This window comes from Ceratotherium simum, chromosome 27 (assembly GCF_057802395.1).
Source record: "Ceratotherium simum simum isolate JZ-2026a chromosome 27, ASM5780239v1, whole genome shotgun sequence".
NCBI lineage: Eukaryota > Metazoa > Chordata > Mammalia > Perissodactyla > Rhinocerotidae > Ceratotherium > Ceratotherium simum.
The window spans coordinates 6574129-6586097 of NC_141926.1; positions in this window are offsets into that span (position 1 = coordinate 6574129).

The following is an 11969-nucleotide window of genomic DNA, read 5'->3' on the forward strand; positions in this document are numbered from 1 at the left end:
AATTGGAAATCAGAATGATATTAGATTTCTCTTCAGCAACAATGGGGCCTGTAATATAATAAAGAACACTTTCAAAAGTCCTAAGAAACAATATCAATTGTTGACAGGAATTAGTAGAACTCCCATATGTTGCTGGAGGGGGTGCAAAATGGCACAGCCATTTTGAAAAGCAATTTGGCCATTTCTTATAAATCTAAACAGAAACTTAGCATATGACCCAGAAATCCCACCCACTTGTAGAGAAAGAAATGAAATAAAAACATATGTCCACGCAAAGACTTGTATGCAAATATTAGTTACAGAATGATTAATAAAATCCTAAAACTGATACAAACCAACTGTCCATCAATTGGTGAAGGGGCAAATTACAGTATATTCATGCTATGGCACACTTCTTATCCATAAAGAGGAACAAAATATTAATACACATAACAACACGGATGAACCTCAAAGACGTTATGCTAAGTGAAAAAAGACAAACACAAAAGTCTATAAACTATATGATTCCACTTATATGAAATTCTAGAAAAGGCAAAACTGTAGTGACTCAAATCAGAGCAGTGGGTGCCTGAGGATTGACTGTAGAGGGCCAAATTCTTAGAGTGATAGAACTGTTCTAGATCTTGATTGTAGTGGTGGTTATACAATTTTACATAATTACCAAAATTATAAAACTATATACTTTCAATGAATGAATGTTATTGTCATAAATTATGTATCAGTAAAGCTGGGGGAAAAAACAGTATAAGAAATCTGAAATAATTATTCACAGCCTAGAATTTTATACCTAGCCAAACTATGGTTCAATTGTAAGAGTTAGGAAAAACATATCTTCAAAAATGCATGGTCTCAAAAAATATACCTTCCAGGTACTCTTTCCTAGTAGGAACCCGAAGATATGTTTTATCAACATGGAAGAAGTTAACCAAGAAAGAAGAACATATGAGAGCCAGAATACAGAAATTCCAACACAAGAGAAAGGTTAAGTGACTATCTGTGGGATACATAGATAGACACTCCAGGATGGAAGCTGTGCTGCAGTCCTATTGGAGCAAGAGGATGGAGGAATACATCAGAAAGAAATAATGAAGGAAACTACAGATTACTTGAGTTATTTTAATATATTGAAGATAGATACACTTTTAGTGAAAAGCTTGGGATTAAAATAGTAGTAAGTACATAAAACCTAAGCAAAGGAAAAAATAGACAATTATTAACTCTGGGAAAAGAAAATGCAATGACAGAACATTAAATGACTCAACTCTGGATTGCATTAGCATAGAGATAACAAGGAAAATACCAAAACTGATTGAAACAAAATTCTATTAAGATAATAGGAGAAGGGGAAGATCAGGAGGAGGTAAATCCTCATATTGCATTTAGGAAGTCCACATACAATATCTGAAACTGAAATATTAAGAGTTGTATAAGCATGTTTTAGAAATATGGGGGTAACTGCTCAAAGAAATATCTGAAAAAGTTGAAAGATGTTTCCTTTGGGTGATAGGACTTGGAGATGGGAAATGCGGGGAAGAACATTGCTGTTTTTGTCATAAGTTTTGTAGAACTATGTAATATCTATAAAAGTAAAATTTAACCAAAAAAAATGCAAGCAATACATCAAGAGGGGAGGGAAATGTGTACCTTAATAAATGGCTGAGATAGAGGCAGAGGCTGAAAAGAAAGTGAAGGTAAAGTGGAGATGGTTGGAAGGAATGGGTAGAGAGAATAGAGACACAGGTCATAGTATGGATGAAGAGCAAGATCAGTAAATGTTGGAGGTTGTGGAGACGTGAAAGGAATTAATGGAAGTAGCGGAGGGATTCAACACTCAAATCAGAACATTTTGTTTTGAAAACTATCTTCATCAATTTTCTGTTCCTCTGTAGGTCAAGTCTTTAAACACCTAATTTTATTTCTCAAATGAAATGTCCCTTTTGTTCTATTCTATATAATTTTATCAATAGAGTAAAAGTCATAATAGTGAAGGACAGTTATCAAGGCAATAGCTCTTACTGCCCAAGTTTTAAAGAGTCATATGACACTAAACATTTATGTGCTGTAGCACTTTGCTGGAAACTCTCCCATCTGCAGATGAATGTGCTTATCTTTAAACACTATTCAAGTTTAGCTAAAAAGACTGCAAGATTCATGATGAACATGATCAAGAAAACAAAGCCTAAACTATTACCTGAATACCATGATTTAAGAATTGACTTAAAGAACTTCAAAATAATTGAAAGGCTAACTCCGTGATGTCTAGAACACAACCAATGGCATTAAATATATCTTCAAGATGGAGCTAATCATAGTGCCCACCTCATAGGGTCAATGTTAGCGTTAAATGAGATAAAATGTGAGAGTATTTAGAACAACACTAGGCACAGCATGTATGCTTGATACTCCTGTCAGCAGTAATGGCAGTAGTGGTGGTGATGGTGAAAGTAGGGGTAGTGATGGTGCTGGTGGTGGTGACAGTAGGGGTGGTGTTGATAGTGGTAATGGTGGTGAAGATGGTGATAATAGTGATGATGATAGTGGAGGTGGTAGTGGTGGTACTGGTGGCAGTGGTGATAGTGGTGGAGGTGGAGATGATAGTGATGGTGGTGATGTTGATGGTGGTGATGGTGGTAATGGTGGTGGTGATGGTGTTGGTGGCAGCTAGCATGGTAAGATGTGGTGGTGCAGTTCCACAGGCTCACCTCCCACCCATCCATGGTGTCAGCTCCTCTTTTCTGGCAGATGGCTTCTGCCCCATTTCATTGGTTGGGATTCAGTCACATGGCCACATCTAACTGTGAGGAAGTCTGGGAAGTGTAGACTGGCTATGATCCCAAGGCAAAGAGAAGACAAGCTGGTAAACAGCTAGCCATCTCTGTTGCAGCGGCCATATGTCATCTGGCCTGGCCTTAACCTAAGCCTCTCTAGGCTTCATTTTCACCACACCACTCCAAGCTCCCTATGCATTTCCCAAATTGGAATAGCTGCTATTCTCCCAAAAAAGTGTTTTCTTGCCTCTGTGTCTGCCCCTCCCGGAATGTCCCTTTCCCTATCTCCACATGTTCAAGTTCTATTCTTTCTTCAAGACCATACTTCTCCATGAAGTATTCTCTTGATTGAAATTGATCTCCCTCCCTTCCCAGTCTTCATCAGTCTGCCAAAGAACTTGACACTTTTCCTTATTTGTGGACGTGTCTATCACCTCCATTAAAAAGCAAGCCCCTTGCAGACAGATGGTCATGTCTTAACATTGTGCCTAACCGAAGCAGACTGTAAGAACTCTCTGTGCCTAATTGCATTGTTCACTCTGTGTCCTCTTAGAATTGGCACAATGCCTCATACACAGCAGGTGCAAAGGGAACTAGTGACAACTGCACCATCAGGTGCACCCTGCATCCATGGACTGACCACAGCCCTCCATCTTCTAGAATGAAATCTAATGTATCTGCAGAAACTGGGAGCATATTTAACAGAACTTTTTTAGCAGACATGGATGTCCCCTAACCATACACTGGTCAAGGGCACAGTGAGAAATGTTTTCTCTTACCTCAAAACCACGCTGGAGGGAAATTATTTTCTTTCCTCCTATTTATTTGTTCCTTTTTTCTCTTCCCTTCCTGCCTCTCTCCCTTTCTTGGATTCTTTTCCTCCGTCTTCTTACCCTTCATCCAACCTCACCGCTCTCCTAGACTTTATTTGTTTAAAGAAATATTTATTTTTTTTGTCTGCTATATATACAAGATAGATCTGGATCAATAATCAGTAATGAAGTACAAAATTACACCAGCGTCTTTTTCCCTCTTTGCACTTCTGGAAGCCAGCAGAAAATTTTCCAAAACAGAAGAGAGAGCAGAGAGCGGGAGAGTAACCATGATCCCCTCCTCACCGCACACCATGAATCCAAGACCTTCTTGTTCACAAGTGTGCTGTGTTGCTCTATTCAGACAAGGGAGCTTGGATCCACTTCAACCAAACTGCCAATTGATGTTTTGCAGCTTAGTGTCCATTATGCTAGAGCTGTTGAGATGCAGTTCTGTGAGCAGCCAAAGTAGAAATAAATTTGCAGTATCCTCCCACTCAAAAGTCAATAATTGTGCTTGAGATACTCACACCAGCCTCCATTAGACAGCTTCTCTTCTGTGATAGATGAGCTTGTCAACATTTACTTCAATCAGCTTGGGACATCTGCATCGTCATTCCTGTTGATTGCTGTCATCCAGTCACTGGACTAGAAGGCAAGAACTTTGGCTCTATCATTGGCATCCCTTGAGGTGTCCTTGAACAAGTCATTGCAGGGAAAAGAAAGCTGAGACGCTTTCCAGAGTGAAGGAAAGAATATTTGAGAGGAAGGTCAACACCCAATGAACACTGAGCCCCAGCCGGGTCAGTCCCCAGGGATGAGTCAAGGAAGGTCTAAGAACAGGCTTGAGGACATGGGGGGAAGGGTAACAATTGTCCCACAAGGACAAATGACCAAGAGTCAGTGCAGTTAGAGGCCACGTCATGCAGAGGCTAAAGGCATAGGCTCTGAAAACAGTGGTTCCACCATGTACAAATGACCTCGGGAAATTGTTCAAAGGACTCTGTGCCTCTGTTTACTCATCTGAAATTTGCATAACTAAGAGTATCCACCTCAGAGGTTTCTGGTGAGGATTAAAGTGAAATTGTCCTTGCAAAGTCCTCAGCAGGCCATCTGGAACAGAGCAGGTTCTCCTTGAGGGTTGGCCGATATCGGAGCCTGGCCAGGTGCTCACCACCTCAGTTTCCTCCTCTGGACAAACAGGAAGACTATATTCCCCAGGCTCCCTTGCAATTAGGGCTGTGCTGTGTGATTAGTTCTGGCAAGTGGAATGTGAGTGGACCTGTGTGCCACTTCCAGGCCTGACAATAAAACAGAGTGGAGAAGGTTGAATAGTGGTCCCCAAAAAGATATATCCAAGTCCTAACCCGTGGAAACTGTGAAGGTGAACTCATCTGGATAAAAAGGATCTTTACAGGTGTAATTAAGTCAAATATCTCAAGATGAGATAATCTTGGATTTAGGCTCAGCCTTAAATCCAATGAGAGTTGTCCTTATAAGAGAGGGAGAGAGAGAGAGAGAGAAAGAAAGGGAGAGAGGGAGAGAAAGCAAGAAAGAAAGCAAGAAAGAGAGCAAGAAAGAGAAAGCAAGAAAGCAAGCAAGAAAGAGAAAGCAAGAAAGCAAGCAAGTGAGAAAGAAAGAGAGACAGAGAGAAAGAAAGAACAAAAGAAAGGAAGGAAGGAAGGAAGGAAGAAAGAAAGACACAGGGACACAGAGAAGAGGGCCAAGTAAAGATGGAGGCAGAGATTGGAGTGATGCAAAGGAAAGCCAAGGAAATTCCAGGATTGCCAGAAGCACAAGGCACTAGGAGAGAGGCCTGGAACAGATTCTCCCTCACTGTCTCCAGAAGAAACCAACCCTGTCCCTGTCAACTCCTTGATTTTGAACCTCTGCCTCCGGAACTGCGAGACAATAAATTGCTGTTATTTTAAGCCACCCAGTTTGTGTCAGTTTTTTTACGGCAGCCCTAGGAAACTGACACATCTTGTAATCATTGAAGCTCCTTCCCTCGGAAGCAAAAGACCCAAAGGTAGCAGAGTCACCCTGGAGATGGAGCCTGAATCCCTGAGTCACCCCCTGGTTGGAGAGCTGCCCAAGAGAGCTTCACAAGGCTCATCAGACTTTATAGGAGTGAGAAATGCTTCTTGTCTATTAAACCATTAATATGTGGGATTGTTTGTTACAGCCACTAGCATTAATTATCCTGATCTAAAGTAGGGATCTAGATGAAACAGAAAGGAAACAACATGAATAACAGGAAAGGTAGAAAGAAGAGGAGGTAAGCAGTTCCACTTCCTTTTCCTCAATGGTATATCAAGTTCTGGAACTTTCTCGTGGATATGGGTCCAGGACAGAATGACCCACACAAAGCCCTGTTAATCCCACCTCATCTCTAAAACCTACTGGAGTTACTGTTGGCTCAGAGACTAAGTCAAACCATTTATTACAAAACAGAGTTGTAAAGTCCACAAACTCCATGGAGGGACACTGACCTACTTTCCTGGGGAGACTCAAATTGAGGATGAGTGTGGTCCCAGGCCAGAGGAAGCCAAGAGGCACACCCTAGGACTGATTCAATCCAGGTTGGGCACCCAGTTTAAGGCTAGATAAAAATGATGTAATCTGTCTGGAAGATAACTCAGCTTGTTACATTGCCCGTTAAGAAAACTGGGAAATCATACTCTGGGGTTTACAAAGTATAGGAAAAGAGGAAAGACAGGACTCAGGAAATTTTGAGGGGCCACAGTGCAATTGGCCTCACCCCAAACTGAACTGGTTTTAACTGGAATAGCTTTTCATAGTCCTAGACTAGCATAGGTGCTGGGAGACGGGCTCAGCTGTGTTCAGGGCTTAGACTCAAACTTCTCTGCAGTCAGGACTGCCGAGAACTTGTGTCTATCAGAGAAGTATTATCATGAGGCATCAGGGCACCTCCTGGGAAGCAATCACCCCTTGACCAGAGAGCCTTGTAACTAAGCCTGGGCCAAACACAAGGAGTTGTTCTTGGGGAGCGAGGACCACTTGAGAATGGTCTGGAGGGTAGGAGACTGAGAGAGCTTCAACAAAGAACAAGTGAACATCCAGAAGAATCAGAGATAGCGGGCAGTGGGTAACATCTGAGGCAGAAGGGATGGGGGTGCACATGTGCAGAGAACACCATCCCTGTTTCAGGCGAGATGCAAAAGCAGATCCAAGATGTCAGTGTATCCCGAGGCACCAAGATATAATACACAAATCAGTGAAGAAAGCAATGTCCCTGAAGCAACCTGAAATTCATGTCTCACTAACCTGAAAAAGCAGGGAGGAAGTTTGTATGCAATTCCCAAGGATCCAGGAGGGAAGGTTTCGTGGCTGATGTTCCTGTGCTCAAGAAGATGAGGCTGATCCAGAAACACGTGGTCTTGTTACAGGTGTTGTGAGCCTCGTTCTTGAACTGTCCTTTCTTCTCCTTTTCATCTCTCCAGTTCTAGAAGCTTCTGGCTTCTCAGCCCACCCATGGAGACCTCTCCATTTCTCAAGGACATGCTCACTTTTTCATAAACATAAGCTCTGCTGTGACACATCTTACATTCACTCTCAGCCTCTTATTTGCCTTCTCATATACTTATATCTTAAATTTCCCTTTAGAATGGACCTTCCAGGGGAAGTAGAGACCATGTCTCTTGTTTTTGTATCTACAAGACTTAGCCAGAGCCCGACACAAAGCAGATTGTTTACACCATCCTACTCCACCTTCCTTCGTCCTTATGGGCAAGTTTTTCCTTCAATGAAAGGAAGAAAATAACTCTTGATGGATAAAAACTATGTCAATTCTTGCCCACTTTATTCTTAAAAGGCTTTCTTGATAAAAGGAGGTTGTGAAAAATAAGATGTAAACAAAACATATGGTCCAGAATTCTCAGAACCGGGAGTTTAACTAAAAATGCCCACACATCTCCCTTGCCATATGTCTTGGGTTGGGTTCCCCCAGAAACAAATTTTGAGGCAAGCATTTGAATGTAAGTGGTTTATCTGGGAGGTTATCCGAGGGAGCGTGGGGAGGGAAGTGGGGACATGGGACGGGAAGGGAGCAAAACCAATAAAGAGTGTGTTATGAAGCAGGTTGCTGTGTGCCTTTGGGGGCTTGCCTTCAATGGGAAACTCTGGGAGGCAGGACGGAACAGCCTCGGAGAGATCTCGCCTGAGGAGCAAGGGAGCTGGGATTGTTATCCTTCAATCCCAATCAGGCATAGTCTGGGGACTGTGCTGGGCAGCAGAGATGACCCATCACTCCCAGCTGCCCTGCCTACAGGCTGAGAGAAGCCCTAGTGAGTCACAGAGGCTTGCAGGAGGAGGCCATCAGCGTTAACTGGAATGACGAGTGCTGGGGAGGCATGGGCAGGCACGGAGAGCATCTGCTACACCACATCAATCACACGTCCCAGGCCACACATGCCAAGGGAATGTCTGGGGAACATGGCCATATACATGTCCATCTCCATAGTTTAGGCCACAAAAGACAGCTGTGTGGCAGAGACTTTATGCCATCCCTCTGGATCCATCCTCCCAGTGCATCCCTGTGTCCCCTTCCTGCGACTAGAATGTGGACACCGTGGGGATCCATCTTAGATCGGGAGGGAAAGGGCAGGACCTAAGGCTGGCAGAACGACAAGATAGAAGGAACACTGTTCCTGACACCAAGAGCTGCTCTCACAGCCATGGAAGGCTTCATCCAGACTGTCACAGGTGAGACAGCCTGCTTCTTGGAGCTGCTAGTATTTGGGGTGTTGGTTGAAGCAGCTGAGCTTAAATCCTTTCTGCCACACTGCTCCTCTCCACCCTTCTAAGACTTGGCCTAAAATAGCAATGGAGTGGCCCACTATTTGCTTCTGATCTTTCTTCCACTCCCATTCCCAGGGAATTTTAGCAAAAGATTGTGCAACCTGGCCAGCAAGGGGCCTCACGGGGCCTTGTTGGGGAAAAGCGCAGCCTCATGTCTCTGATGGAAAGTCAGAGATGCATTGCATCAGCCCTCTTTGTGGTTCAAACTTCAATAGGAGACACACTGGCCCTGAAGACTGGGGCATGGCCATGCAGCCATGGACAAGCCACTCCATCTCTCTGAGTCTTGCTTTATTTGTTTATAAAATGCAGGGCTGGATGAGATCCTATGGCAGCTTGTAGCCCTGAATGCTCTTTGATTTATGAACGTGAAGGCACATAAGGGGGCCTTAGAGGGGGTGAGAGAAGCAAGCAAATGAGAGCTGGATTGAGAGCCTGACAGTTACAAGGGAGCTGCAAAATGCCTTTGTTCGTTTAGACCCAGACAATCACAAAAGCCGAGCCCAGCCACTCCACGAACAGCACCATGGAGCTCCCTTGCCACGGCTTGCCCACCTAGGAGGTTATCAAATTAATAAAGTATCCTGCTTCCCACTTGTCCACCGCACTGATCATCTGCACCAGGAGGATGAGCAGAGCCACGCGTCTTCCATTCCTTGGGGAGTGACTGCAGTGGGAGGGCAGGGAACACTGGAGGAATATTACAAATGGTGCAGAGCCTGCATTGCTCCCTCCCCGCTCGCAGCTCTGCAGCGGCAAAGCCATTCCTGTGGTGACCGTGTTCATCAGCTTGGCTCAGTGCCCTTGTGTCGCAGAGGCTGCTGGCTGGGTTGCAAACAAATCACAGAGAGGATCCTGAGCTACATCTGAACCACAAGAAAATCTGTGGTGACAACCAGTGCTGGCCCCAGGCCAGCCTCCAAGGCAGGACACCTCTATGTGTTGAATTTGCCCACAGTTCTCCGGTCATGGCAGCTGTGGCCATAATGCTGCCCACTCACTTCAGCCATCAACACCTCCCTGTCTGAGGGGGTCCCACGGAGACTCTGGGTGTGGTGATGTCATGCAGCTTCCATCCCCAGAGACCAGGCCTGGTGACCCAGTGATCTGCTGGCCATCTCCATGGCCTCACCATGGTTTGGAACCCCAACAGAATTTTACTCCATTCCTCTAATATGTCTGCACTATCCTTAAGAGAGGGATAAACGGTGGTCACCTCCACCAAGGGATTCTCCGTGAGGTAGGGCAATAATAGTTATTGCATGCATAACAGTTGTTACAAGACCATGCCAAGTGTTAAGGTACAAGAGACATGGCACAGAAAATACGACAGTATTAGTTTCCTGTTGCTGCTGTAACAAATTACAACCTAGTTGCTTACAGCAACTCAAATTTACAGTTACAGTTCTGGAGGTTAGAAGTCCTGCATTAGCTTTATGAAGTAGAATCAAGGTGTCGGCAGGGCTAAGTTCCTTCTGGAGGCTCCAGGGGGGATCTGTTTTTTTTGCCCTTTCCAGTTTCTAGATGCCACCCACATTCCTTGGTTCACAGCCTCCTTCTAAGCCTGCTTTGAAGCCTGCCCTTCAAAGGGCATCATTCCAAACTCTACTTCCATCATGATATCTTTTTCTGACATGATCTTCCTGCCTTCCTCTTATAAGGACCCTGTGATTACATTGGGCCCACTCAGACAACCAGTATAATCTCCCATCTCAAGAACTTTAACTTAATTACTTCTGCATAGTCCCCTTTGTCGAGTAAGGTAGCATAGTCACAGGTTCCAGGGATTAGAACATGAACATCTTTGGGGACCATTATTCCAACTATACCACCACTGTCAGAATTCAGAGGCAAGAGGACCCCCTAAGGACTTAAATGGATGAAAGAGTCACCATGGTGGTCACCAAAGACTGTAGAACCCTAACAGTGCCTCATGTGGATAATAAATATCATTAGCTACAAGACACCTTTGTGTTCAATGCCTTGTACTGGGTGATATAGGTGTCAGAGACTGCAGGCTCTCAAGTCAGACCCAGATGAGAAATCCCACCTCATCCCCCACTAGCTGCATGATTAATTTCCTCATCTGTAAAGTGGGGATAAAGTACCTACTTTGTAAGATTGCTAAGATTAAATGAAATAATACACACAAAGTGTTCAGCAGCTTGCTTCAGCCTGACACACAGAAAGGACATCGTTCCCTCCCTACCACCCTGGGGGCTTTGTTATGCCCACTCTATAGAGGGGAGATTGAGGCTAGAGGAAGTTATGATTCTTGCACAGGACAACACCGATGGTAGTGACTGAGTTGGGGCCAAAGCCTGGCTCTGCTGACCACAAGTCCAGGTGGTCTGATCCCCCAGGGAGGATAGGTGGAGAAGAGGGACTATGTGCTATATGGAAGGAAAGACATGAAAAAAATGACAGACAGGATCCTGGATTTGCACTATTCATGCACCTGCTGTCTTTGAGGACACCACAGCCTTGGAGATTTGTTTGCTCTTATTTTCTTTTAGGAGGCAGATGGCCTAGAAATGTCCTCATGCCTTGGTGCATGTCTGTCCTGAAATCCATGGTGTGTCTGTCCATTGTAAACTGGGATGACAAGAAAGCCCACAACACACTGGCTTTCTAAGACCCTCTTTAGAAAGGAAAATGAAAAACTGAAGAGTACAGGCCCCTTGGGACTCTGGCCAAATCAGGGTCTTTCTTGGCTGTTTACCGAATGAAAATACGGGATTCCTTTATGTCCCTCTGCCCTCAAATATGTTGGGGGAGACTCCATGCATGCAACAGACTCAGGTGCACAAGTATTCATTCATTCTCAAGGTATTTACTGAGCAATGAAACTGCCTATGAAATGGATGTCCCTGACCTCATGGAGTTGAGTGGAGGAGACGAGTATTAATCAAAGAATCACACAAATGCACGTGAAATTAAAGCTATAATAAGTGCCATCAAGAACAGGACCTCATGTATGAGGTGGGCATGGGAGGGGAGGGACAGAAACTGCAGTGTGTTCACAAAAATCTGGTTCCTCTTCCTCCTGGGCACACGGGTGGACTACATCCCAGCTTCCCTTGAAAACAGGTGTGGCCATGTGCCTGCGTTCTAGCCGGTGGAATCGATCTAAGTCAGAACACCTGTATTAGGCTCTGCTCTGAGTGGGAAATAAAATTCCATTGGTTCAGCCTCCGGGATTTGGAGGTTTATCTTTCACATCAGTTAGTTTTATCTCAACTGCTCCAGGAAGTAACGCGTCAGTTCAGAACTAGTGGACAATTGGAGTCAACCAGGTGCGAAGACAGAGAGGCAGGCAAAAACGAGCTGCTGTGGGACAGAGGAGAGTGCATCCGAAGACCTGAAACATTCAGAAAGTGAGTGGAGAGGGCACCACACAGGTCCTTGAAGGCCACGTTAAGGAAATTGGCTTCATCCTAAGAGCACAGTGAAGCCATTGAAGGATTTTAAGTTTGGGGGCAGGAAGGCATGGAAAAGATGACATGATCAGATTCGCATTCTTAAAAGGTTACTCTGGCTTCCACAGGGGAATTTACTAGAAAGAGGA